Source organism: Cervus canadensis, chromosome 14 (assembly GCF_019320065.1).
Source record: "Cervus canadensis isolate Bull #8, Minnesota chromosome 14, ASM1932006v1, whole genome shotgun sequence".
Classification (NCBI taxonomy): domain Eukaryota; kingdom Metazoa; phylum Chordata; class Mammalia; order Artiodactyla; family Cervidae; genus Cervus; species Cervus canadensis.
In genome coordinates, this window is record NC_057399.1 from 57,852,925 (window position 1) to 57,877,003 (window position 24,079).

Consider the following 24,079-nt stretch of genomic DNA (forward strand, 5'->3'; position numbering starts at 1 on the left):
TTAAATGAAATCTCTGTAGTTCTGAGTAGAGGTACTAATGTACTCGTGGTATATATTATCAAACTAAAATTCTGCCTCTATTCCCTGGTGGCTCAGTGGTAAAGTATATGCATGCAACGTAGGAGACCTGGCTTCGAACCCCCAGGTTGGGAAGATCCCTTGCAGAAGGAAATGGCAACTCACTCCAGTATTCCTGCCTGGAGAATTCCATGGACAGAGGAGCCTGGCAGGCTACAGTACATGGGATCACCAAGTGTCAGACACGACTGAGAAACTAACACAGACACAGAATTCACCAACTAGAAAATTGCCAAGTTTCCATTGTTAAACTATTTTCAGTTGATCTCAAATTTCACTCTGACCAGATTATCCGGGTGACCAGTACACCATCCACTGGTATTCAACAATGGTGATCATCCAAATATATACTGATATTCCTCTACACATGAGACAAAAAAATTAAATAAATAAAAATTAAATAAATAACAACTGTAACTGCAGTTTCCTGCTTATCATGCTTATTGGTGAAGCAATGGTGTTATATGCAAGAGATGTAGAGGGCTTCCTCTTGTTCCTACTTTTTAAAGACTGTTTACACTTGAGATGCCATTGCTTAGATGGCACTATTTCCCAGAAATGATAACAAAAATACACTTAAGCTCAGTAGCCAATCATTGGCTTCCCTGATTTATCACTAAAAGAACATAAAAAAATGTTTTTGTTCTATCTTACTTTGATTGCTTGAAATATTTAAAGAGATTTGATTTCTAAATATTCAATTCACAATTATTCACTCATGAGCTTGAATTCATTACTCTTTCATGTATAAAAGCAACAAAACATATTTTGCATAAAAACATTCTTAAAATGAGTAGATCTTCAGAGGTATTTCTGTAAGAGATGACATTTCTTCTGAAAGAAATGTCAAAGAATTTCATTTTTTTTTTTTGTTATTTTTAACTTGCTCTCAAATGAATTTGTTTGCAATTTAGAGATAATGCAAACTTTAAAGAGAATAATCCTAAGGAAGAAAACACTGTGTATTTAGCGACATTATGGCAAAAATGTAACTTGTTAATGTACATATGATTATATTTTATGCAGAAAAACCAAACATGCAGAAATTGATCAAGCATGCAGTTTATTTACTGAAGACTCTTCTTAAAGATTATTTGAATTTATTCATATGCAAGTGTTTTCTTAGAGCCTAAAAAAAAAAAAAAAAAAACTGAATTTAAGTCTGGTTAATTTCTTTTTGTTGTTCAGTTGCTAAGTTGTGTCCAGCTCTTTGTGATCCTATGGAAAACAGCACACCAGGCTCCTCTGTTCTCCAATGTCTCTCAGAGTTTGCTTAACTTCATGTCCATTGAGTAGGTGATGCTGTCTAATTATCTAGTTGGTTAATTTCTAGTATATGGTATAAACCTGTTTATAGTTAATTATTTAATTAAATTCAAGTATAAAAATCACATGTAAAGTGTAACTTTTCAACCATGCAGCAGTGGGGAATTACAGACTTTTATTAAGACATACTTTATCAAGAAACAATTAGTTTGAAAATACAGAAACATTGCCTTATAAACATTAGTAAGGCAGTTAAACTACTGACTTAGTTTAGTGCAAGGTTTAAAGAAATTATTTTTTATTGCAGTCTCTAAAACATAAATCTCTTGCTTTATTATTATTAATATAAAATATGGCTATACTTTTAATGTCTTAAAAATTTAAGTTTATGGTATAATGAGACATAACCTCTATTATTACGTAAAGAAAATTTAGCTCCATGAGATATCATACATTTTATAGGATAATTATTTGCAATTCTTTATTTTGTCTATATAATTTCCCTATTTTATAGTTTTCAATCTGCAAATGTAAATTTTACTTACTATAACATCAAATGTGCTAGCATAGTGTTTTCAATATTTTTTAATCACAGACATGCCTCATCTTGGTGGGGAGTGAAGTCTTCTCTGGGAGTAACAGCTCTTTTTCCCTCTGTATCTTTGAACATTCTTAATCAAGAACAGTTTGGAAGAACAAAAGAGAGGTCAAAGGAGAAAGCCAAAGAGAATAAATAAAACAGAAGAGAAGAAAGAGGAGGAAAGACAATTCTAATGATTAAAAATAAGAGCAGCCTCCTGTTTGTACGTGAAAGTTGATGAGTGATTGGGATTATGTGTATTACCTCAAATGCAACACATAATTTCACTCAGTCCTAATGGCAACCATGTAATATAGGTGTTGCTCTTCCAATTTTATAAAGAGAAAGATAAGGATTAGAGGGTTTGAAGTATTTCTCTGAGTTAAAAGAGAGATTCATCTGTTTTCATGGTATTTTATAAATATTTTGAGGCTTATACTATTTCCAATCCCCCCTTATGGTAGATGGTCTGATTATTTGGGGTGGCTGTTGAAGGGAATTTAGATTCTAAAATTAGTAAGTATAAAAATCACATGCACAAAAAAAGTCAGCAATAATTTAATAACCTAGTACTTTCAGCAAGATAATCTTGATAGATAGAACCCTTCCTGTCATATCAACAGCATTAAAATAGGGATGGTGCCTTTTAGGAAATCTGCAACTTACATTAAAGATGTGATACTGATAAAGAACTGGTGTGTCTACCTGCTCTAAAATGTTTTCATGTGTACATCAAACTAAAAGGAAATAGAAAATTTTCCTAAACAATCTGAATAAAGTAGAATCACATATTATTGATGATTAAGATGGCAATTATTATGTCACCTTGGATTGATTTCCTTACTCTTTATTTGAAAAAAGAAGGTTCAAAATGTATCCCTCTTGGGCACATGAAAAGATGCTCAACATTGCAAATTATTAGAGAAAGGCAAATCAAAACTACAGTGAGATACCACCTCACTCCAGTAAGAATGGCCATCATCAAGAAGTCAACAAAAAATATAGTGCAGAGGATGTGGCGAAGAGGAAACCCTCCTACACTTCTGATGGAAATATAAAATTTAGGCAGCCACTGTAGAAAACAGTATGGACATTATTTTAGAAACTAAAAATAGAGCTATCATATGACCCAGCAATCCCATTCCTGGGCATTTATCTAGAGAAAGCCATAATTTGAAAAGATGCATGCACCCCAAAGTTCACTGCAGCACTACTTACAACAGCCAAGGCATGAAAGCAGCCCAGATCTCCACGGGCAGAAGAATGGATGAAGACGGTACATAAATAAAATGAAATATTAGCCATTAAAAAGAATGAAATAATTTCATTTGCAGCAACATGGATAGACTTGGATATTATCATACTAAATGAAGTAAATCACAGAGAAAGACAAATACCATATGATATCGCTTATATCTGGAATCTAAAAAAAAATGAAACAAATGAACTTATTTAGAAAAGAGGAACAGACTCACAGATATAGAAAACAGACTTTTGGTTACCAAAGGGGAAAGTTCAGATGAGGGATACATTGGGGGCTTGGATCTGACATATATACACTGCTAGATTTAAAACAGATACGCATAAGGACCTACTGAATAGCACAGGGAAATCTATTTAATATTTTGTAATAATCTAGATGAAAAAATGATCTTAAAAAGGATAGATACATGTAAAAGTATAAATGAATCACTTTGTTGTACACCTGAAACTAAGACAACACTGTTAATCAACCAACTATACTCCAATAGAATTTTTAAAAATGTATACTTCTGGGAATATGGTGTCTAAAAACATACCTATTAAATGCATTGGATATCAGACATCATTAAATTCATATGGGTATCTTCAGATGGCCCCAGATACATAGCATATAACATAAAGCTATGCTAAAAAATATGTCATTTTGGTCTCTAGCATTTCCTCCTTTCTCAACTGAAACAAAATTATAGACACTATCAGGAAATCATCATTTTCCATATTAACTATCTTCAGGCAATAGTGCATATAAATGTTTTAACAAACAGACCTGTGACTCCTTTTAGTTTTCCAGCTAAATTGAGGAAACCAGGTGGTAAAGGATGTGGCAATTAAAAAAGCAAACCTCCTTCTGTGAACTGCTTCCTTTCCAGAGAATGTTCCCTCTCTGAGAATGTTTTTCCCTTATATTTAAATAGTGTGAGGGTGACATTTTGTAGCTCATTAATCACAGGTGACTGTTTGCCAGTTTCCCCACAGGATGTCATTGAGGCTCTGTTTACATATAAAAAGCCTTAGTCTAAATCCATGCAAGTGATCAGAAGCAGGGCAAGAGGGTGTCAGCAGGTCTCCAGGGTTTTTTGTTTTTGCTTTAAAACTTAAATATCTTCACATTCAAGTAGCAATAATGTTCCCAACACCTCACTCTTGATTAAAAATGTATATTCCCTGGGGCTCATGGTCAAGATTTTAGATCCTTCCATTTCCCCTTAGGCATTAGAGTCAACTTGAGAGACTCTTCCTGGAGAGTTCAAAGACATCAGGCCGGAGGTGCTGTTTAAAGGAAAATAGTAAAAAGCATTTTGACACATTCATATCAGTTCTTTCTCTGTTTCATCAGTCAGAAGATGTTTCTCCATAGCTTTCTTTTTCCAGAATCTTCTCTCGCTTCAATGTACACTGTTATATATCCAGTGTGAACATCATTGTAGGAGTACATTGTAGGATGGGCTTCCCTGGTGGCTCAGTGGTAAGGAATCTGCCTACCAATGCATCCTGCACGGACACAGGCTCAATCCCTGGGTAGGGAAAATGGCAATCCACTCCAGTACTCTTACCTGGAAAACCCCATGGACTGAGCAGCCTGGTGGGCTACAGTCCATAGGAGCTGCAAAGAGCTGGACATGACTTAGTGACTGAATAACAACATATTATAGGTTAGGTGCTTTATGTTTCTTCCACATGATTTATATTACCTATGCTGGATCTGGGGTTCGACCTCATAGAATGTTACAGTCTAGAGAAATATTTTATAGTGTTAAGGGAACATATTTATTTTCAGATTTAAAAAATGAGGCTAAGGAAAGTTAGGAACGATGTGTATGACTCAGGAGTACAAATATCAGCTACTATGCTTCTTCCTAGATCACTGGGGTAAGAACCTTCCTAGGCTACTGCTGTGGTTCCTACTTTTGCCACATAAACTAGTCAGCTTGGATCCTCACATTCAAGTTGCAAAGTATATTCTGGTCTGCATAAAGGTCCCCATGAGCACCTGGTTTTCAGGCCTACCATGAACAGAGAAGCTTAGTCTTAACAACTCTCAAACCAGAGACATAAATGTTCTGAAATTTCTTTGGCTCCATAAAGGGTAGAGATGGAACTCTACCAAACTACCTAGAACCTGTGGCTCTTAACCCTGGAAGTAACCACAGAATTGAGACAAGCAGAAATCATAGCCATGCTCTGCACCCAAAGCAATTTTATTCTATGCTAGTTCTATGCCTGGTGAGGGGCTGTAATCTGACAAGTTCCTCAAGGTCTTGTCTGTCTCAGCAACTCTACATCTCTTCCAAATAATTTCTATTATAAACGGTTTAGAAAATGAAACTAAGAAGGTGTCTAAGGTATTTGGTGAATATATTCATGAGGTGGACAATACCACTATTAATAATAACAAATATTTATGAAAGCAGCCATGTGTCACTGTTCTAAATGCTTCTCATATGTTGCTGTTATTCCGTCACTAAGTCATGTCTGACTCTTTGCGACCTTCTGCACCCAGCACGTAGGACTTCCCTATCCCTCATTATCTCCTGGAGTTTGCCCAAGTTCATGTCTCATGTATTACTTTAATAATTAAGATATCTATGAATTTTGCCTATTATCTTTTTTAATACTCCGAACAATCCCAGAATTATACCCACTATAAGATGAGAGGAGTCAAATTTTAAGGGCACACAGCTAGTATGTAACAAGTTGATTTCCAACTATTGGTCTCTCTGGCCCCAGCCTCTTTACCATCATCATTCATGGTTGCTATTCTTTGGTGGCTAAGTTGTGTTCAATTCTTTGTGACCCCATGAACTGTAGGACATCAGGCTTCCCCGTCCTTCACTATCTCCTGGAGTGTGCTCAAATTCATGCCCATTGAGTCAGTGATACTATCTAAAAATCACACCCTCTTATCACCTTCTCCTTTTGCTTTCAATCTTTCCCAGCATCCAGGTCTTTTCCAAAGAGTTGGATCTTCACATCAGGTGGTCAATATACTGGAGCTTCAGCTTCAGCATCAGTCCTTCCAATGAATATTGATGGTTGATTTCCTTTAGGGTTGACAGGTTCTCCTTACAGTCCAAGGGACTCTCAAGATTCTTCTCCAGCATCACAGTTCAAAAGCACCAATTCTTCAGTGCTCAGCCTTCTTTATGGTCCAACTCTCATATCCATACATAGTTATTAGAAAAAACCATAGCTTTGACTATACCAATCTTTGTTGGCAAAGTAATGTCTCTGTTTTTTAATTCAATATGTTGTATAGGTTTGTTATTGCTTTCCTTCCAGTGAGCAAGTGTCTTTTAATATTATGACAGCATTCAGCATCCATATTGATTTTGGAGACCAAGAATATAAAATCTGCCTGTTTCCTCTTTTTCTCCTTCAATTTTCCATAAATTGATGAGACCAGATGCCATGATCTTAACTTTTTGAATGTTGAGCTTTAAGCCAGCTTTTTCACTCTCCTTTTTCACCCTCCTCAAGAGGCTCTTTAGTTCCTTTTTGGTTTGTGTCATTAGAGTGTTATAATCTGCATATCTGAGGTTGCTGATATTTCTCCCAGCAATCTTGATTACAGCTTGAGTCAACCAGTCCAGCATTTTGCATGATGTATCCTGCATAGGAGTTAAATAAGCAGGGTGACAATATACAGCCTTGATGAAATTCTTTCTCAAATTTGAGCCAGTCAGTTGTTCCATGTAAGGTTCTAACTGTTGCTTTTGACCTGCCCACAGGTGTCTCAGGAGACAAGTAAGGTGGTCTAGTATTCCTATCTCTCTAAGAATTTCCCCTAGTTTGTTGTGATCCACACAAAGGCTTTGAAGTAGACACTTTTTCTGGAATCCGCTTGCTTTCACTATGATCCAATGAATGTTGGCAATTTGATTTCTGGTTTCTCTGCCTTTTCAAACCCAGCTTGTACATGTAGAAGTTATCAGTTCACATACTGTTGAAGCCTAGCTTGAAGTATTTTGAGTACAACCTTACTAGCATGTGAAATGAACACAACTGTCTGATAATTTGAACATTCTTTGGCATTGTCTTTAGGACTGGAATGAAAACGGACCTTTTCCAGTCTTGTGGCCATGGCTGAGTTTTCCAAATTTGCTGACATATGAGTGCAGCACTTTAATATCATTTGCCCTCATTCATAAAATTTACTGAACACATACTTGTTAAGCATCTGCTCTGCTAATGAGGGAATGAAACACCTGTTGCAAGGGCCTCAGTAGCTTCTAGATATATGTAAATTATTCTTCTAAGGGTACATGGGTTGAGTCAAATACTTTAGTTACCCTGCTAAAATTAGAAGAGACAAACAGGTATTGGACATGAGAGGAATGCCCTGAAAAGAGCCAGTAACCACCAAATGAAATGACTGAATTACCTTGAGACATCCATATTTAAATATATGTGGAATATTGCAATTTGCATACATGTTCAGTCACTCTTTCATGCCCTACTCTTTGCAACACCATGGATTGCAACCCATCTGGCTCCTCTGTTCATGGAATTTTCCAGGCAAGAATACTGGGGTGGGTTGCCACTTCCTATACCAGGGGATCTTTATATTGTAATTTAACCTGTGGTAAAACAAAATTCTCAGTCAAAAAGAGTATTTTATAATTGGATTTTGCTGGACCTCTTCTTTAAAGTAGAGTAAATTGAACAGTCAATGTTAGAATCTAGTTACAAAATGGTGTCTTTTTCCAGAAAGAACAAAGGAATTTGCAGGGAGTAATTTCCTATGATTGGCTATAATAAAAGGCAGGGAGAATAATTAGAACACTATGTGACTTTGGGATGATATATATCTGGAGAATACAATTTTATATCAAAAATATATTATGTTTTTCATCCATCATTATAAGGCACATGCTATATAATACTTTTATATTTAGAATAGCAAATGCAATCTCTTCCTTAATTTATTTTTAATCATATGTTTGACAAGGCAGAATAAGTACTTTGAAACTGATATTAAAAAAGCATACTGACTTTTAGCTGGCATTTATCTATATATTTAATGTTTACATTTTGCCCCTTAGAAATGTGCATAAAATCAACCTGAGAAGAGGAAAATTAACAATAAGGCAGTCTTTACATAACACAGTGAGAATTCTGTTAACATAAATTAAAGTCTGAATTATATACTGACCTAGAACTTTTGCCATTAATTTTATATATTCACTCATTCAACATATTTTTATGGATGATCTCCAATGATCAAGCATTTTATTAAGGTGAGCAGAGACAGGTACCTATCCACAGAGTGTCCAGCCTATACAAATATAAAACATTAGACTAGTTTTCTTTCCTTAACAATATATATGTTTGTCTGTATGCATATGCAAGTATTAGTACATTTAATTTGTTTTATGTTTGTAGTGGATGCTTTAAGCTGAAACTGCAGTCAAACCTTGGTTGACAGAGAACTATTCTTTCTTCACCTCTAGTACAGTGTGCATTTGCATAAGTTCATGTATAAAGGGTTTTAGTTTCCTAACTAAGGTAAAATAGAAGACAGTTCCAAATGCCTTAAGCTAGAGTATAAGGTGAGAGATGAGCCTGGACAGATGCAGATGGGCAATATCTTGAATAACCATATGAAAGCAAGTAAACCATGGTGAGGACTGCAAGGAGATCCAACCAGTCCATCCTAAAGGAGATCAGTCCTGGGTGTCCATTGGAAGGACTGATGTTGAAGCTAAAACTCCAATACTTTGGCCACCTGATGCAAAGAGCTGACTCATTGGAAAAGACCCTGATGCTGGGAAAGCTTGAGGGCAGGAGGAGAAGGGGATGACAGAGGATGACATGGTTGGATGGCATCACCGACTCAATGGACATGAGTTTGGGTAGGTTCCAGGAGTTGGTGATGGACAGAGAGGCCTGGCATGCTGCAGTTCATGGGGTCGCAAAGAGTCGGACATAACTGAGTGTCTGAACTGAACTGAACTGAACCCATGGTGAACAGTTGAGACTTGATCTGAAAGCAATAGTGAACTACCTGGATTTTTAATGGGGGATTTTCTCTATTAGAGTTGAATTTTTAGAAAGACTATACTGCAGATTAAGCATACAATAGGAAAAAAAAAGTCTCTGAGACATGGAAAGGCAGCTTTAGAAAAAACTTTTGAGGCAATGGGGAAACCCAAATACTTACAACACCTAGTAATAGACATCTTTGGATACACAACCTTACATTCAAAAAATGCTAAACTACTTAATATATCTCTACTTTCTAATGGTTTACAACAACATACTCAATGAATTAATTTTTGTTATTATAGAAAAAAGATGCTCATATAAGCATATTTTCCTGGTTTTGTAGATGGTCTTATAGGTCATCTTAGAATTGCTCAACTTCAGTTTCTTCAGCAGTAGAGATTGGGGCATAGACTTGGATTACTGTGATGCTGAATGGTTTGCCTTGGAAACAGAGACCATCCTGTCATTTTGAGACTGCACCCAAGTACTGAATTTTGGACTCTGTTGTTGACTATGAGGGCTATTCCAATTCTTGTAAGGGACTGTTGCCAACAGTAGTAGATATAATAGTCATCCAAATTAAACTCGCCCATTCCAGTCCAGTTTAGCTCACTGATTCCTAAAATATCAGTGTTAACTCTGGCCATTTGCCATCTCCTGCTTGACCACTTCCAATTTACCTTGATTCATGGACCTAATATTTCAGGTTCCTATGGAATACAGTTCTTTACAGCATCGGACTTTACTTTCATCACCAGTCACATCCACAGATGGGTGTTGTTTTCGCTTTGGCTCTGTCTCTTCATTCTTCCTGGAGTTTCTTCTCCAGTAGTGTATTCGGCACCTACTGACCTGGGGAATTCATCTTTAGGTGTCATTTGCCTTTTCATACTGTTCATGGGGTTCTCAAGGCAATAATCCTGAAGTGGTTTGCCATTTCCTTTTTCAGTGGACCACGTGTTGTCAGAAGAGTTTTGTCAAGAGAACTCACTGGTCATAGCAAATACCCTCTTCCAACAACAAAAGAGATGACTCAACACATGGACATTAGCAGATGGCCAATTCCAAAATCAGATTGATTATATTCCTTGCAGCCTAATATGGAGAAGTTCTACACAGTCAGCAAAAAAAAAAAAAAGAAAAGACTGGGTGCTGACTGTAGCTCAGATCAAGAAGTCCTTATTGCAAAATCCAGACTTAAATTGAAGAAAGTAGGGAAAACCACTAGGCCATTTGGGTATGACCTAAATCAAATCCATTATGATTATATAGTAGAAGTGACAAACAAATTCAAATGATTAGAGCTGACAGAGTGTCTGAAGAACTATGGATGGAGGTTGATGATATGGTACAAGAAGCAGTGATCAAGACCATCTGCAAGAAAAAGAAATACAAAAAGGCAAAACTACTGTCTGAGGAAGCTTTACAAATACCTGAGAAAAGAAGATAGGCCAAAGGCAAAGGAGAAAAGGAAAGATATGCCTATCTGAATGCAGAGTTCCAAAGAATAGCAAGGAGAGATAAGAAAGCCTTCCTCAATGGTCAATGCAAATAAAAAGAGGAAAACAATTGAATGGGAAGAACTAGAGATCTCTTCAAGAAAATTAGAGATACCAAGGGAATATTTCATGCAAAGATGGGCACAATAAAGGACAGGAATGGGATGGACCTAATAGAAGTAGAAGATACTAAGAAAAAGTGGCAAGAATATACAGAAGAACTATACAAAAAAGATCTTCATGACCCAGATAACCACAATGGTGTGATCACTCACCTAGAGCCAGACATCCAGGAGTCTGAGGTGTGCCTTAGGAAGCATCACAATGAACAAAACTAGTGGAGGTGATGGAATTCTAGTTGAGCTATTTCAAGTCCTAAAAGATGATGCTGTGAAAGTGCTGCACTCAATATGCTAGCAAATTTGGAAAACACAGCAGTGGCCACAGGACTGGAAAAGGTCAGTTTTCATTCCAATCTCAAAGAAAGGCAATGCCAAACAAAGTTCAAACTACCACACAATTGTACTCATCTCACATGCTAGTAAAGTAATGCTCAAAATTCTCCAAGCCTGGCTACAATACTACATAAATCTAGAACTTCCAGATGTTCAAGGTGGATTTAGAAAAGGCATATGAACCAGAGATCAAATTGCCAACATCCATTGGATCACAGAAGAAGCAAGAGAATTCCAGAAAAACATCTATTTCTCCTTTATTGACTATGCCAAAGCCTTTGACTGTGTGGATCACAGCAAACTGTGGAAAATTCTGAAAGAGATGGGAATGCCCAACCACCTGACCTGCCTCCTGAGAAATCTGTATGCAGGTCAAGAAGCAACAGTTAGAACTGGACATGGAACAACAGACTGGTTCCAAATGGGGAAAGGAGTAGGTCAAGGCTGTATATTGTCACCCTGCTCATTTAACTTATATGCAGAGTATATCATAATAAATGCCGGGCTGAATGAAGCACAAACTGGAATCAAGATGGCCAGGAGAAATATCAATAACCTCAGATATGCAGATGACACCACCCTTATGGAAGAGAGTGAAGGGGAACTAAAGAGCTTCTTGATGAAATTGAAAGAGTAGAGTGAAAAAGTTGGCTTAAAACTCAACATTCAAAAAACTAATATCATGACATCTGGTCCCATCACTTCATGGCAAATAGATGGGGAAGAAAGGAAACAGTGAGGGACAATATTTTCTTGGACTCCAAAATCACTGCAGATGGTGACTGCAGCCATGAAATTAAAAATTGTTTGCTCTTTGGAAGAAAAGTTATGGCCAATCTAGACAGCATATTAAAAAGCAGGGACATTACTTTGCCAACAAAGTTCTGTCTAGTCAAAGCTACGGTTTTTCCAGTTGTCATGTATGCATGTGAGAGTTGGACCATAAAGAAAGCTGAATGCCAAAGAATTGATGCTTTTGAACTGTGGTGTTGGAGAAGACTTTTGAGAGTCCCCCAGACTGCAAGGAGATAAAAATCAGGCCTGAATATTCATTGGAAGGACTGATGATAAAGCTGAAGCTCCAATACTTTATCCACCTGATGCAAAGAACTGACTCATCGGAAAAGACCCTGATGCTGGGAAAGATTGAAGGCAGCAGGAGAAGGGAAGGACAGAAGATGAGATGGTTGGATGGCATCACTGAATCAATGGACATGAGTTTGAGTAAACTCTGGCTGTGGGTGATGGACAGGGAGGCCTGTCATGCTGCAGTCCATGGGGTCACAAAGAGTTGGACATGACTGAGCGACTGAACTGAAGTGATGTTTTTGTAGGTTCTTTAATGGCTGGGTTCTTTTTACTATTAGATAGAGGCATTGATTCAGAGATCTGCATACTTATGACACCATCATTGCTTGATTACTTTCAAATGGTTATTTCAACTAAGATTTACTTTTGTTGTAACTGCAACATCTTAGAGTAGATTCTTACGTTTGAGGTATACCTGATTATCAGTAGAGTCGGAGTGATACTGAAATAACATTTTTTGCAACCAGATCATTGATTGGATATTATCCCATTTGTCCAAGCCACACTACCTTCACAACAGATAAAACAGAACGCCAAGCAACATTTTGAATAGTTTACTTTTTCATATCAAATATATTATTATTAAAACTGTACCCCCAGTCTTCTGAAGGTTCATTCTATTAACTGACATTTAGATAAGAGTGTCACTTATGCTGGAACAATTATGAGCTATATCTTAAAATGAATTAATAAGATGGTTTTCGTTTTCCTTGTTTAAGCATCATAAAAGTTCTGATACTTCTATCTGATTATACAAAAGAGCACAATGACCTACATTTAAAGAACTTTCTCTGTTCTAAGGATTGCAGCCTTCAATGATACAATTCAGCAAGTTCTACATGACACTTTATAAGATATGTCACAGCCAATATATCATACTGAAGATTTTTCATGGTTATTATTAAATCGCCTAAAACCATTGACTCATGCTGTCCTTGATGCAATAAACTTCTTGTTCCTTAAAAATTCGCTACATGTGTGCAGTAAAACAGAATTATACTTGCAACTTACATTTCAATCTTTAAGACAGAAAAGCATTTTTCCTTCAAGTTCAGTGCATCTGTTTATTATTCAACTCCTCTCTTCCAAAGCTAAAACAAAAAAAAGAAAAGAAAACCAGTAGGTAAAAATGTAAAGTTGATCCTTTTCTCTAACTTGTCTATAAAAATTTTTAGTCATAGTATAATATGTGCTATTGTTTTCATAGGAAATGAATTGGAAGGAAACAAACCTTGAGGTAACTCAGCAAAGCTTGGAGTAACCTAACCCCAAAACAAACTGAAAAAAAAAAAATCTAATCTTGCCTGTCCTAAGTATTTAATTACTGCCCATGAGAAATACTTCTGAGGAAACAAGAAATGGACAAAGCATGAGGTAGAGTTACTTGTTTTGCTAGTGGCATTAGGAAGAGACTAGTCCTATAGATTTGAACATCAGAAAAAGAGAGAGCTTATTTTTCAAGCAGTAGCAGTCACATCTTCTAATCCCTAAATTCATTTTTAACACATATTTGTTAGGTATCTAAAATATTGGTCATCTATCAGTTTATCCAAACTGTTTCAACCTTAGGGCTTCTCCATGCAACCAGAGTTTTAAATATCCAGGATCTTCACATGTGTAGAAATGGCAAAATTCAATTTTCCCTATCTGTTTCCAATTCTGGCTCTGACATTATGTAATCCAGCCTACTTAAACTTTGAGCCTTAGATTTCTCAGGTATGTGAAAACGGTTTTTGCTGAATAATATTATATAGCATCAGGAAAGTATGTCTGCGCATAAAGTATATGGATCTAATAACAATTACACTGTCAACAATTCACCTTCCCACTGATTTCCAGTGTACAATAAACAAGATAAATCACTGCTTAGTTTTACAACCCTGGAGCTCCACTGATTCTTCCTAATGAGTTTTAAAAAATATTTAACAAGTTGATTGATAATGTGAATGAATATTACAAGAGAATGATGTTATATTTAAAAATAAAAAGTTTTCACCATGGCAAATGAAGACTAGTCAAAAATGGAAATAAGTCACTCTTGCAAGTGTGATCTAACTATGCAACTATCATCTGATTTACAAAATAACTTGATTTGTCACAATACAAAGATAAAAACTAAAATTGATCAGTGCCATCTTTACCTGCAAATTGACTAAATACTTGCACTTCCATTAACTCACTTAATCTTAGCATGAAATATTTGAATATCAATTATTACTTCTACTGTAAAACAAGATGAAAGGTTAGGAAGATTTAGCAGTTTGAGGAATAAACACATTTTAATTAATACAAATGGAACAATAATCATGATATATTTGAATCTGAAAGCCCATGAACTCTCACAAATTTATGCTCCTATTCAAAAATAGCAGAGATATGAAAATATACAGTCTATTACAAACATACTAGATAAAAGCTATAACCCTCTTTTTTGAGTAAGAATACCAAATGAATATGAATGTCATCACTACAGCCCAAAATACAGTAGTCTTAAAAAGTAAGTAGGACATATTCATTTCACATCCGTTTTTTATTATCCAGATATCATTAATTTGGAGAAGGAAATGGCAACCTATTACAGCCTTCTTGCCTGGAGAATCTCACAGACAGAGGAACCTGATGGGCTACAGTCTATGAGGTCGTAAGAGTCAGGCACAACTAAGTGACTAACTCACACAGAATATCTTTAATTAGAAACTATGTGAAAGCTTCACTTCTAAAATTTTCACATAAGATAGAGTGTTACTTCTAACATCATTGGTTCCAAACCAACCCTCCAACTACAATAACTATAACCTTAACAAAGTAAATAAGGCAATTCTTTTGTTTTCAGTCATTAGCCAGAAGGCTGCTCCCCATGATTATGAGTTATGGCAGAAGGGTAACACACCAGGTGAGTCTCCTGCTCATCCTGGCTTTCTGCATGAAGCTACTTTCTGGATCACAGATAAGGACCGCAAAGCACAAGCAGAACACAGTGAATGCACTGAGTTGAGGAGAGTGGAGTTAAGATACTGCTACTAAAGCAACAGCCCACCCAGCAACGAAGACCTCCCACAGCCAAAAAATAATAGAAACAAGAGAGAGAAAAAAGAAGGAAAAAAAACGGAAGGAGGAAGGAAGAAAAGAAGGAAGGGAAGGGGAGAAAGGAAGAATCCAGGGGAAAAGGACAAATGTACATGCAAAGACAATGATGGAAATAATTCATGGATTCTTATAAGTAAAGATAAAGGCCAGATGACAATGACAACACTTTAAAGTGCTGAATAAAGACTTTCTTCTAGAGAGGCTGCTGGGTATGGCTTCTGTCTAAAGGGTTGTTTTATAACCGAAGAGTAAAAGCCCACAAATTTTTTAATCAAGTTATATGAGCTTGTGCTAAAAGGGACAAGGCAAAATGAAGCCATAAAAACAAAAAGCAGTTGAACCCATGAACTACCATAGGGAGGAAATAGGCTGAATACCACCTATTTGCAAACACAAATATTTTTGTATAGGTGAGGGAGAATGACTCAACTCACAGGTTAAAACAAAATCTCAGAGGGGAGAATAAAAAGCCATGGAGAGTCATTTCCCAGAATTAGGACTAAATTGTGTTTAGGGAATCAAGCAGCTCACAGCCAGCACTCAGCTGGGTTTCAGAATGTCCAGGACCAGTGACTACTGTAAGTCTCCCTTTTCCTCCTTGTTATGTCTATTGCAATTATCTCAAGCCTGTCTCTCTACTACATGCTGAATACAAGGAACAAATAATTTACCTTGTTAGTTCACAGATTTTCAGACTGAGGAAAAAAAAAAATCAATGGATCTGCAACTGATGTACCACTACCAACAAAGCTCATTCACATCTAGTCCTGATGCAATGATAAGATGCTGGACCTCAACCTGAGCCTGATGATCTGAGTGATGTCTTAGGACAAGTTAGAAAGACAATGAAGCTTCCATTTCGCTTTCTCTCTTTTGGGATGCTTGCCTTTTGGAACCCCAATGCCTTGGGTGAGGAAGCCTAGGCCACATGGAGAGGTCATGCCGAGAGGTCATGCTGAGGTCATACTAAGGGATGATATACAGCATCAATTGCTAGAGAAATCAGCAAACAAAGTTTGAGGTGATTTAAATTCAAGCCTTTGGGGAAACCAGGTCATGCTGATTAAAGCAATGACAAGGTGTTCCCACTAAGCTCTTTCAAACAGAAAACTGATGAGGACAAGATTCTTGTGGTTTTCGACCACTAATCTTGGAGATGATTTATTTCACTACTAGCATATTGTTATGCATATAAGCATACTAAACATTCTCAAATTGATATCACATTCATAAAATAAATATCTTAATATAAAATATAAGCAATATATATTTTGAAAAAAATATAAATTATGTAAAATATAAAATGTTTTACATATATATAAATGTGTATAAACATGGACAGGACTTAAAAAGGTATTTCTAAATAAAATGGTCATTTGCTGAAGAAAATATACATATGTAGATATACATATTATAAATTAATATGTAATATAATGAATTAGCTATGAAACAGAATGAGTAAAATGTAAAACTACTAAGTGGTTTTACATACATGAATGTCTATCAAATTTAGCAGAATAGTTTGCCTTTGAGCATAAAGTGAGGAAGATGGAAAAGGAACTTTAAATTTCTCTAATGTGCTACTTAACTTCTATAAAAATTATGGGAAGAAAAAGGAAGTACATGGACTTTTAGTAATGAGATTGAGAGTTTTCATTTCAGGATCTTTCCTGTTTTTTTAACAGATAAATATTTATGAAAAAACTCAAAACCAGGAAAAACAGCAGAATTCACATGGCTAATCAGCTCTGGGATCATCTCAGAAGGCACAAAAAAGACACAAAAATATGAAGAACTACGTGTTCCAAAAGATGAAAACAGAGGTAGTAATGATGAAGAAATAAAGTGTATCAGGTGAATTACCTCTAGGCAATAAACATACATGATGATGTCAACTTAAAAAAAAAAAAAACACTGCTCGTGTCTCAGATGAAATTGATTTTAACTGTATCCTTAGAGTATAACTTTCCTATTTAAAGCCCACTCCAAACCTATTTGGAAAAGAAAATCCAAAAAGAAAGCAGGAATTTTATAAAAAACAAAAGTTATAACATAACTTAAACTCTGTGTGTGTGTGCGTGTGTGTGTGTTTCTGCATGCTCAGTCATGTCCAACTCTTTGCAATCCCATGGACTGTAGCCCACCAGGCTCCTCTGTCATGGGATTATCCTGGCAAAAATACTAGACTGGGTTGCGGTTTCATCTTTCAGGGAATCTTCCCAACCCAAGGATTAAACCTGCATCTTCTCTGTTTCCTCCATTGAAAAGTGGATTTTTTACCACTGAGCCACCTGGGAAACCCCAAGTTAAACTATAGACAACTGCGTAAATTGTCAATACACTTCTGTAAAAGGCCACCAAAAAAAAAAAAAAAAGGTTAAAGGTAATTTGAAAATAAAATTAAAAGAAGAAAGAGTCTGCTATGTATGGAATTTTTCTGCTTTATATTCACACTGGATAGTATCTAAAAAGAATTCTAAGGGGGCATTACTCTACACGCACACCTGCACTGCTAAAATTGCTCAAGCGCTATGTCTGGTGGCAATTTGACTGCAACATCAGGTGGTTTATTTTTTACTGCATTTGGTGTTCTAAATGCTCTCAGTGACACAGAATGTGCTGTGTGAGCCATTCCATGCAGAAACTATGCAATGTGAATACTTAAAACTGTTAACTACTTTTTTGCAGCCACTGGGTCTTACACAGAATTACTGCTTTGTTAAGGTGAATGCAGATGTTTGTAAATTCATATTCTGAATAAATGATTCCCTATTTTTTCAATTTAGCAAACATCCACCAAGCACAGCTGGTACAAAGAGAACTGAGATAATCAAAGGAAAATTGAATATAATGATTATCACAACAAAGTTTCTAAACCCATTGCCCAATAAAAATAGTAGATATATATATACTCACACTAACAATTATCAAAAGATACATAATGAAAATAACCACAAGAAACTATCTTCTTTATCCATTCATATCATTTCTGGATTCATGCATAAATTATTAATTAATCAAGTATTAATTACATTGCAAATATTACAGTATTTATATTATATACATTATACATTACTTACATTGTAAATAAAATTGTAATGACTATAATATTCACTAAAATGCACTTAAATTATAATAAAGGGCTTTTTTGGATTTCATTTGATAAAATATTGAAAGTGATAGATTAAGGAAATCTCTGGGTTGGAACTACATTTTACTATTATTACAAGTTTATATCTCATTGTTGAGAAATTCAAAACTTTATTGAGGTTGATAATTATTCAGCAGCCTCAAGACAGAAACAATTTATGAGCTATAATGATAACTCATTATTTTGCCTCTGAAACCACTTTTGATAAATTTATATGATAGAAACAGCACAAGTCCTAGAGATTATGTAATAAAAATTATGGAGGTATGAGAGAAACAAGATGGCAGAGGAGTAGGTGGACATGGAGTGTATCTCTATCCACAGATACATCAAGAATACACCTTCAGACAGAAGTGCATGCAGAACAGCAGCTTAGAGTGGACAGGAATACCTGACCAGTGGAAAAGAATATATAGGCCCACACAGAACTCCATAGGATGAAGGAACTAGAGGGAAAAACAGGAGTGTTAGTAGAACTGGACCTGCCCTCAGTGGGTGGGGAAACTGAAGCATGGTCCGATCCCCACATCGGGGCAACTGTCTGAGTCAGAGGAGAAACATTTAAGCCTGAGAGTGAAACAGCTTACCTGTGGCAGCCTAAATGGAATGAGAATCAGTTCTTGCAGCAGCCATACATACCCAAACAGTGGAGTGGCTAGGATGGAGTTTAGGGATTGTGGAGCAATCCCCAGGCCAGGGCTGCTGTTGACTGTGGACAGACGGCTTGAGGGGATATGAGGGAGGAGATTATGGCAGGAAATGACTGTGGAGAAAGGCCGGTCAGCCTTGGAAGGAAGGCGACACTGCTGGGTCATGTGTAGGGGGTGGAGCCATCACCAGTTCAGTTCAGTTCAGCTCAGTTGCTGGGTCGTGTCTGACTCTTTGCGACCCCATGAATCACAGCACGCCAGGCCTCCCTGTCCATCACCAACTCCCGGAGTTTACTCAAACTCACATCCATTGAGTCGGTGATGCCATTCAGCCATCTCATCCTCTGTCGTCCACTTCTCCTCCTGCCCCCAATCCCTCCCAGCATCAGGGTCTTTTCCAATGAGTCAACTCTTCACATGAGGTGGCCAAGTATTGGAGTTTCAGCTTCAGCATCAGTCCTTCCAATGAACACCCAGGACTGATCTCCTTTAGGATGAACTGGTTGGATCTACTTGCAGTCCAAGGGACTCTCAAGAGTCTTCTCCAACACCACAGTTCAAAAGCATCAATTCATCGGCGCTCAGCTTTCTTCACAGTCCAACTCTCACATCCATACATGACCACAGGAAAAACCCTAGCCTTGACCAGATGGACCTTTGTTGGCAAAGTAATGTCTCTGCTTTTTAATATGCTGTCTAGGTTGGTCAGAACCTTCCTTTCAAGGAGTAAGTGTCTTTTAATTTCATGGCTGCAGTCACTATCTGCAGTGATCTTGGAGCCCAAGAAAAATAAAGTCTGACACTGTTTCTACTGTCTCCCCATCTATTTCCCATGAGGTGATGGGATCAGATGCCATGATCTTAGTTTTCTGAATGGTGAGCTTTAAGCCAACTTTTTCACTCTCCTCTTTCACTTTCATCAAGAGGCTTTTCAATTCCTCTTCACTTTCTGCCATAAGGGTGGTGTCATCTGCATATCTGAGGTTATTGATATTTCTCCCAGCAATCTTAATTCCAGCTTGTGCTTCTTCCAGCCCACGTTTCTCATGATGTACTCTGCATATAAGTTAAATAAGCAGGGTGACAATATACAGCCTTGATGTACTCCTTTTCCTATTTGGAACCAGTCTGTTGTTCCATGTCCAGTTCTAACTGTTGCTTCCTGACCTGCTACAGGTTTCTCAGAGGCAGTCAGGTGCTCTGGTATTCCCATTCTCTTTCAAGAATTTTCCACAGATTGTTGTGATCCACACAGTCGAAGGCTATGGCATAGTCAATAAACCAGAAATAGATGTTTTTCTGGAACTTTCTTGCTTTTTCGATGATCCAGTGGATGTTGACAATTTGATCTCTGGTTCGTCTGCCTTTTCTAAAACCAGCTTGAACATCTGGAAGTTCATGGTTCACGTATTGCTGAAGCCTGGCTTGGAGAATTTTGAGCATTACTTTACTAGCGTGTGAGATGAGTGCAAGTTTGCAGTAGTTTGAACATTCTTTGGGATTGCCTTTCTTAGGGATTGGAATGAAAATGGACATTTTCCAGTCCTGTGGCCACTGCTGAGTTCTCCAAATTTGCTGGCATACTGAGTACAGCACTTTCACAGCATCATCTTTCAGGATTTGAAATAGCTCAACTGGAATTCTATCATATCCACTAGCTTTGTTCGTAGCGATGCTTTCTAAGGCCCACTTGACTTCACATTCCAGGATGTCTGGCTCTAGGTGAGTGATCACACTATTTTGATTATCTGGGTCATGAAGATCTTTTTTGCCACAGTTCTTCTGTGTATTCTTGCCACCTCTTCTTAATATCTTCTGCTTCTGTTAGGTCCATACCATTTCTGTCCTTTATCGAACCCATCTTTGCCTGAAATTATTCCCTTGATATCTCTAATTTCTTGAACAGATCTCTAGTCTTTCCCATTTTGTTGTTTTCCTCTATTTCTTTGCACTGATCACTGAGGAAGGCTTTCTTATCTCTCCTTGCTATTCTTTGGAACTCTGCATTCAAATGGGTATATCTTTCCTTTCCTCCTTTGCTTTTTGCTTCTCTTCTTTTCACAGCTATTTGTAAGCCCTCCTCAGACAACCATTTTGCCTTTTTGTATTTCTTTTCCATGGGGATGGTCTTGATCCCTGTCTCCTGTACAATGTCACGAACCTCCATCCATAGTTCATCAGGCTCTCTGTCTATTAGATTCAGACTTAAACTGAAGAAAGTAGGGGAAACCACTAGACCATTCAGGTATGACCTAAGTCAAATCCCTTATGACTGTACAGTGGAGCCATCATCAGGTGCTCACAAATCTCACCCTATCAACTTTAGGAGGGCAAAAACCAAAAGGAAGAAAGAATTCAACCTTGAAACCTCAAGGAAAAGGAAACCTCAAACACAGTAAGTTAAAAAAAAAATGAAAAGGCAGAGAAATACTACACAAATGAAAGAAACTAGAAACACAGAAGCCCAAATAAATAAAGAGGAAATAGGCAAACTACCTGAAAAAGAATTCAGAATAATGATAGTAAAGATGATCAAAAACCTTGAAAACAAAATGGAGAAAATGCAAGAATCAAGTAACAAAGACCTAGAAAAATTAAAGAATAAACATGCAGCGACAAACAACACAGTTACTAAAATGAAAAATACTCCATAAGGAATCAATAGCAGAATATCTGAAGCAGATGAATCACCAAGCTGGAAGGTAAAATGGTGGAAATAGCTTCTGAGGAGTGGAATAATGTGAAAGGAGTGAAAAGAATTGAGGATAGTCTCAGACACCTCTGGGACAATATCAAACACACCAATATTCAAATTACAGAGATCCCAGAAGAAGAAGAGAAAAAGAAAAGGTATGAGAAAATTTTTGAAGAGATCATCATTGAAAAATTTCCCAATGTGGAAAAGGAAATAGTCAATCATGTCCAAGAGGTGCAAACAGTCCCATACAGGATAAACCCAAGGAGAAACACACGAAGACACATACTAATCAAACTAACAAAGACTAAACACAAAGACAGAATATTAAAAAAAAAAAAAAAGCAAGGGAGAAGCAACAAGTAACCTACAAGGGAAAACCCATATGCTTCACAGCTGAAAACTCTGCAGGCCAAAAGACAATGGCAGGATATATTTAAAGTACTGAAAGGGAAAAATCTACAACCAAGATTACAGTACCCGGCAAGGATCTCATTCAAAATTGATGCAGAAATAAAAAGCTTTTCAGACAAGCAAAAGTTAAGAGAATTCAGTACCACCAAACCAGCTTTACAATAAATGTTAAACAGATTATATAGTCAAGAAATAAAAAAGAAGAAAAAAGATCTATAAAATAAACCCAAACAATTAAGAAGATGGCAATAGGAACATATATATCAATAATTACTTTAAATGTAACTGGATTAAATGCTCCAACCAAAACACACAGACTGGCTGAATGGATACAAAAACAAGACCCAGATACATGCTGTCTACAAGAAACTCACTACCTCAGACTTAAAGAAACATACAGACTGAAAGTGAGAGGATGGAAAAATAAATTCCATGCAAATGGGAAGCAAAATAAAGCTGGAGTAACAATTCTCATATCAGACAAAATAGACTTTAAATAAAGAAGATCACAAGAGCTACGGAAGGACACTATATAATGATCAAAGGATCAATCCAAGAGGAAGACATAACAATTGTAAATATCTATGCACCCAACATAGGAGCACCTCAGTACAGAAGACAAACACTAACAGACATAAAATGAGAAATTGACAGTAACACAATAATAGTAGGAGACTTTAACACCCCACTCACACTAATGGACAGATCATCAAAACAGAAAATTAATAAGGAAACACAAGTCTTAAATGATACATTAGATGAGATGGATCTCATTGATATCTTGAGGACATTCCATCCAAATGCAGAAGAATACACCTTCTTCTCAAGGGCACCTGAAACATTCTCCAGGATAGACCACATCTTGGATCACAGATCAAACATCAGTAAATTTAAGAAAATTGACATTGTATCAAGCATCTTCTCTGACCACAATACTATGAGACTAGATATCAATTACAAGAAAAAAGTATAAGAAACACAAACACATGGAGATTAAACAACACCTTTCTAAATAACCAACAGGATACTGAAGAAATCAAAAGGGAAATAAAAAAATTCCTAGAAACAAATGACAATAAAAACATGACAACTCAAAATGTATGGGAGGCAGCAAAGCAGTCCTGAGAGGGAAATTTATAGCAATACAATCCTACCTCAAAAAACAAGAAAAACATCTAACAGACAACCTAACTTTATACCTAAAACAACTGGAGAAAGAAGAACAAAAAATGTCCCAAACATAGAAGAAGGAAAAAAGTCATAAAGATCTGAGCAGAAATAAGTGAAAAGGAAATGAAAGAAACAACAGTAAAGATTAATGAAACTAAAAGCTGGTTCTTTGAGAAGATAAACAAAACTGACAAACATTTAGCCAGACTTTCCAAGGAAAAAAGAGAAGAATCAAATCGACAAAATTAGAAATGAAAAAAGGAGAGGTTACAACAGACTATGCAGAAATACAAAGGATTATAAGAGATTATTATGAACAACTATATGGCAATAAAATGGATAACCTGGAAGAAATGGACAGATTCTTAGAAAAGAATATTCCAATACTGAACCAGGAATAAATAGAAATTATGAACAATCCAATTACAAGCACTGAAATTGAAGCTGTGATCAAAAACTCCCAAGAAACAGAAGCCCAGGACCAAATGGCTTCACAGGAGGATTCTATCAAACATTTGGAGAAGAACTAATGCCTATTCTAAAACTCTTTCAAATAATTACAGTGGAAGGAACACTTCCAAACTCCTTTTACTAGGCCACCATCATCCTGATACCAAAATGAAACAAAGACAATACAAAAAAAGAAAACTACTGGCCAATATCACTGATGAACATAGATGCAAAAATCCTCAACAAA

At 36.5% G+C, this 24,079-nt stretch overlaps 1 long non-coding RNA gene across 1 annotated transcript in view; it reads right to left on the reverse strand.

The window, feature by feature from the left end:
* The window catches only part of LOC122453111, a 229,632-nt gene that overhangs the window by 37,717 nt on the left and 167,836 nt on the right, over positions 1 to 24,079 (reverse strand). The window contains exon 3 of the long non-coding RNA XR_006272950.1: positions 13,227 to 13,306. This is a non-coding gene — a long non-coding RNA (uncharacterized LOC122453111). The remainder of the gene's footprint in view (positions 1 to 13,226; positions 13,307 to 24,079) is intronic.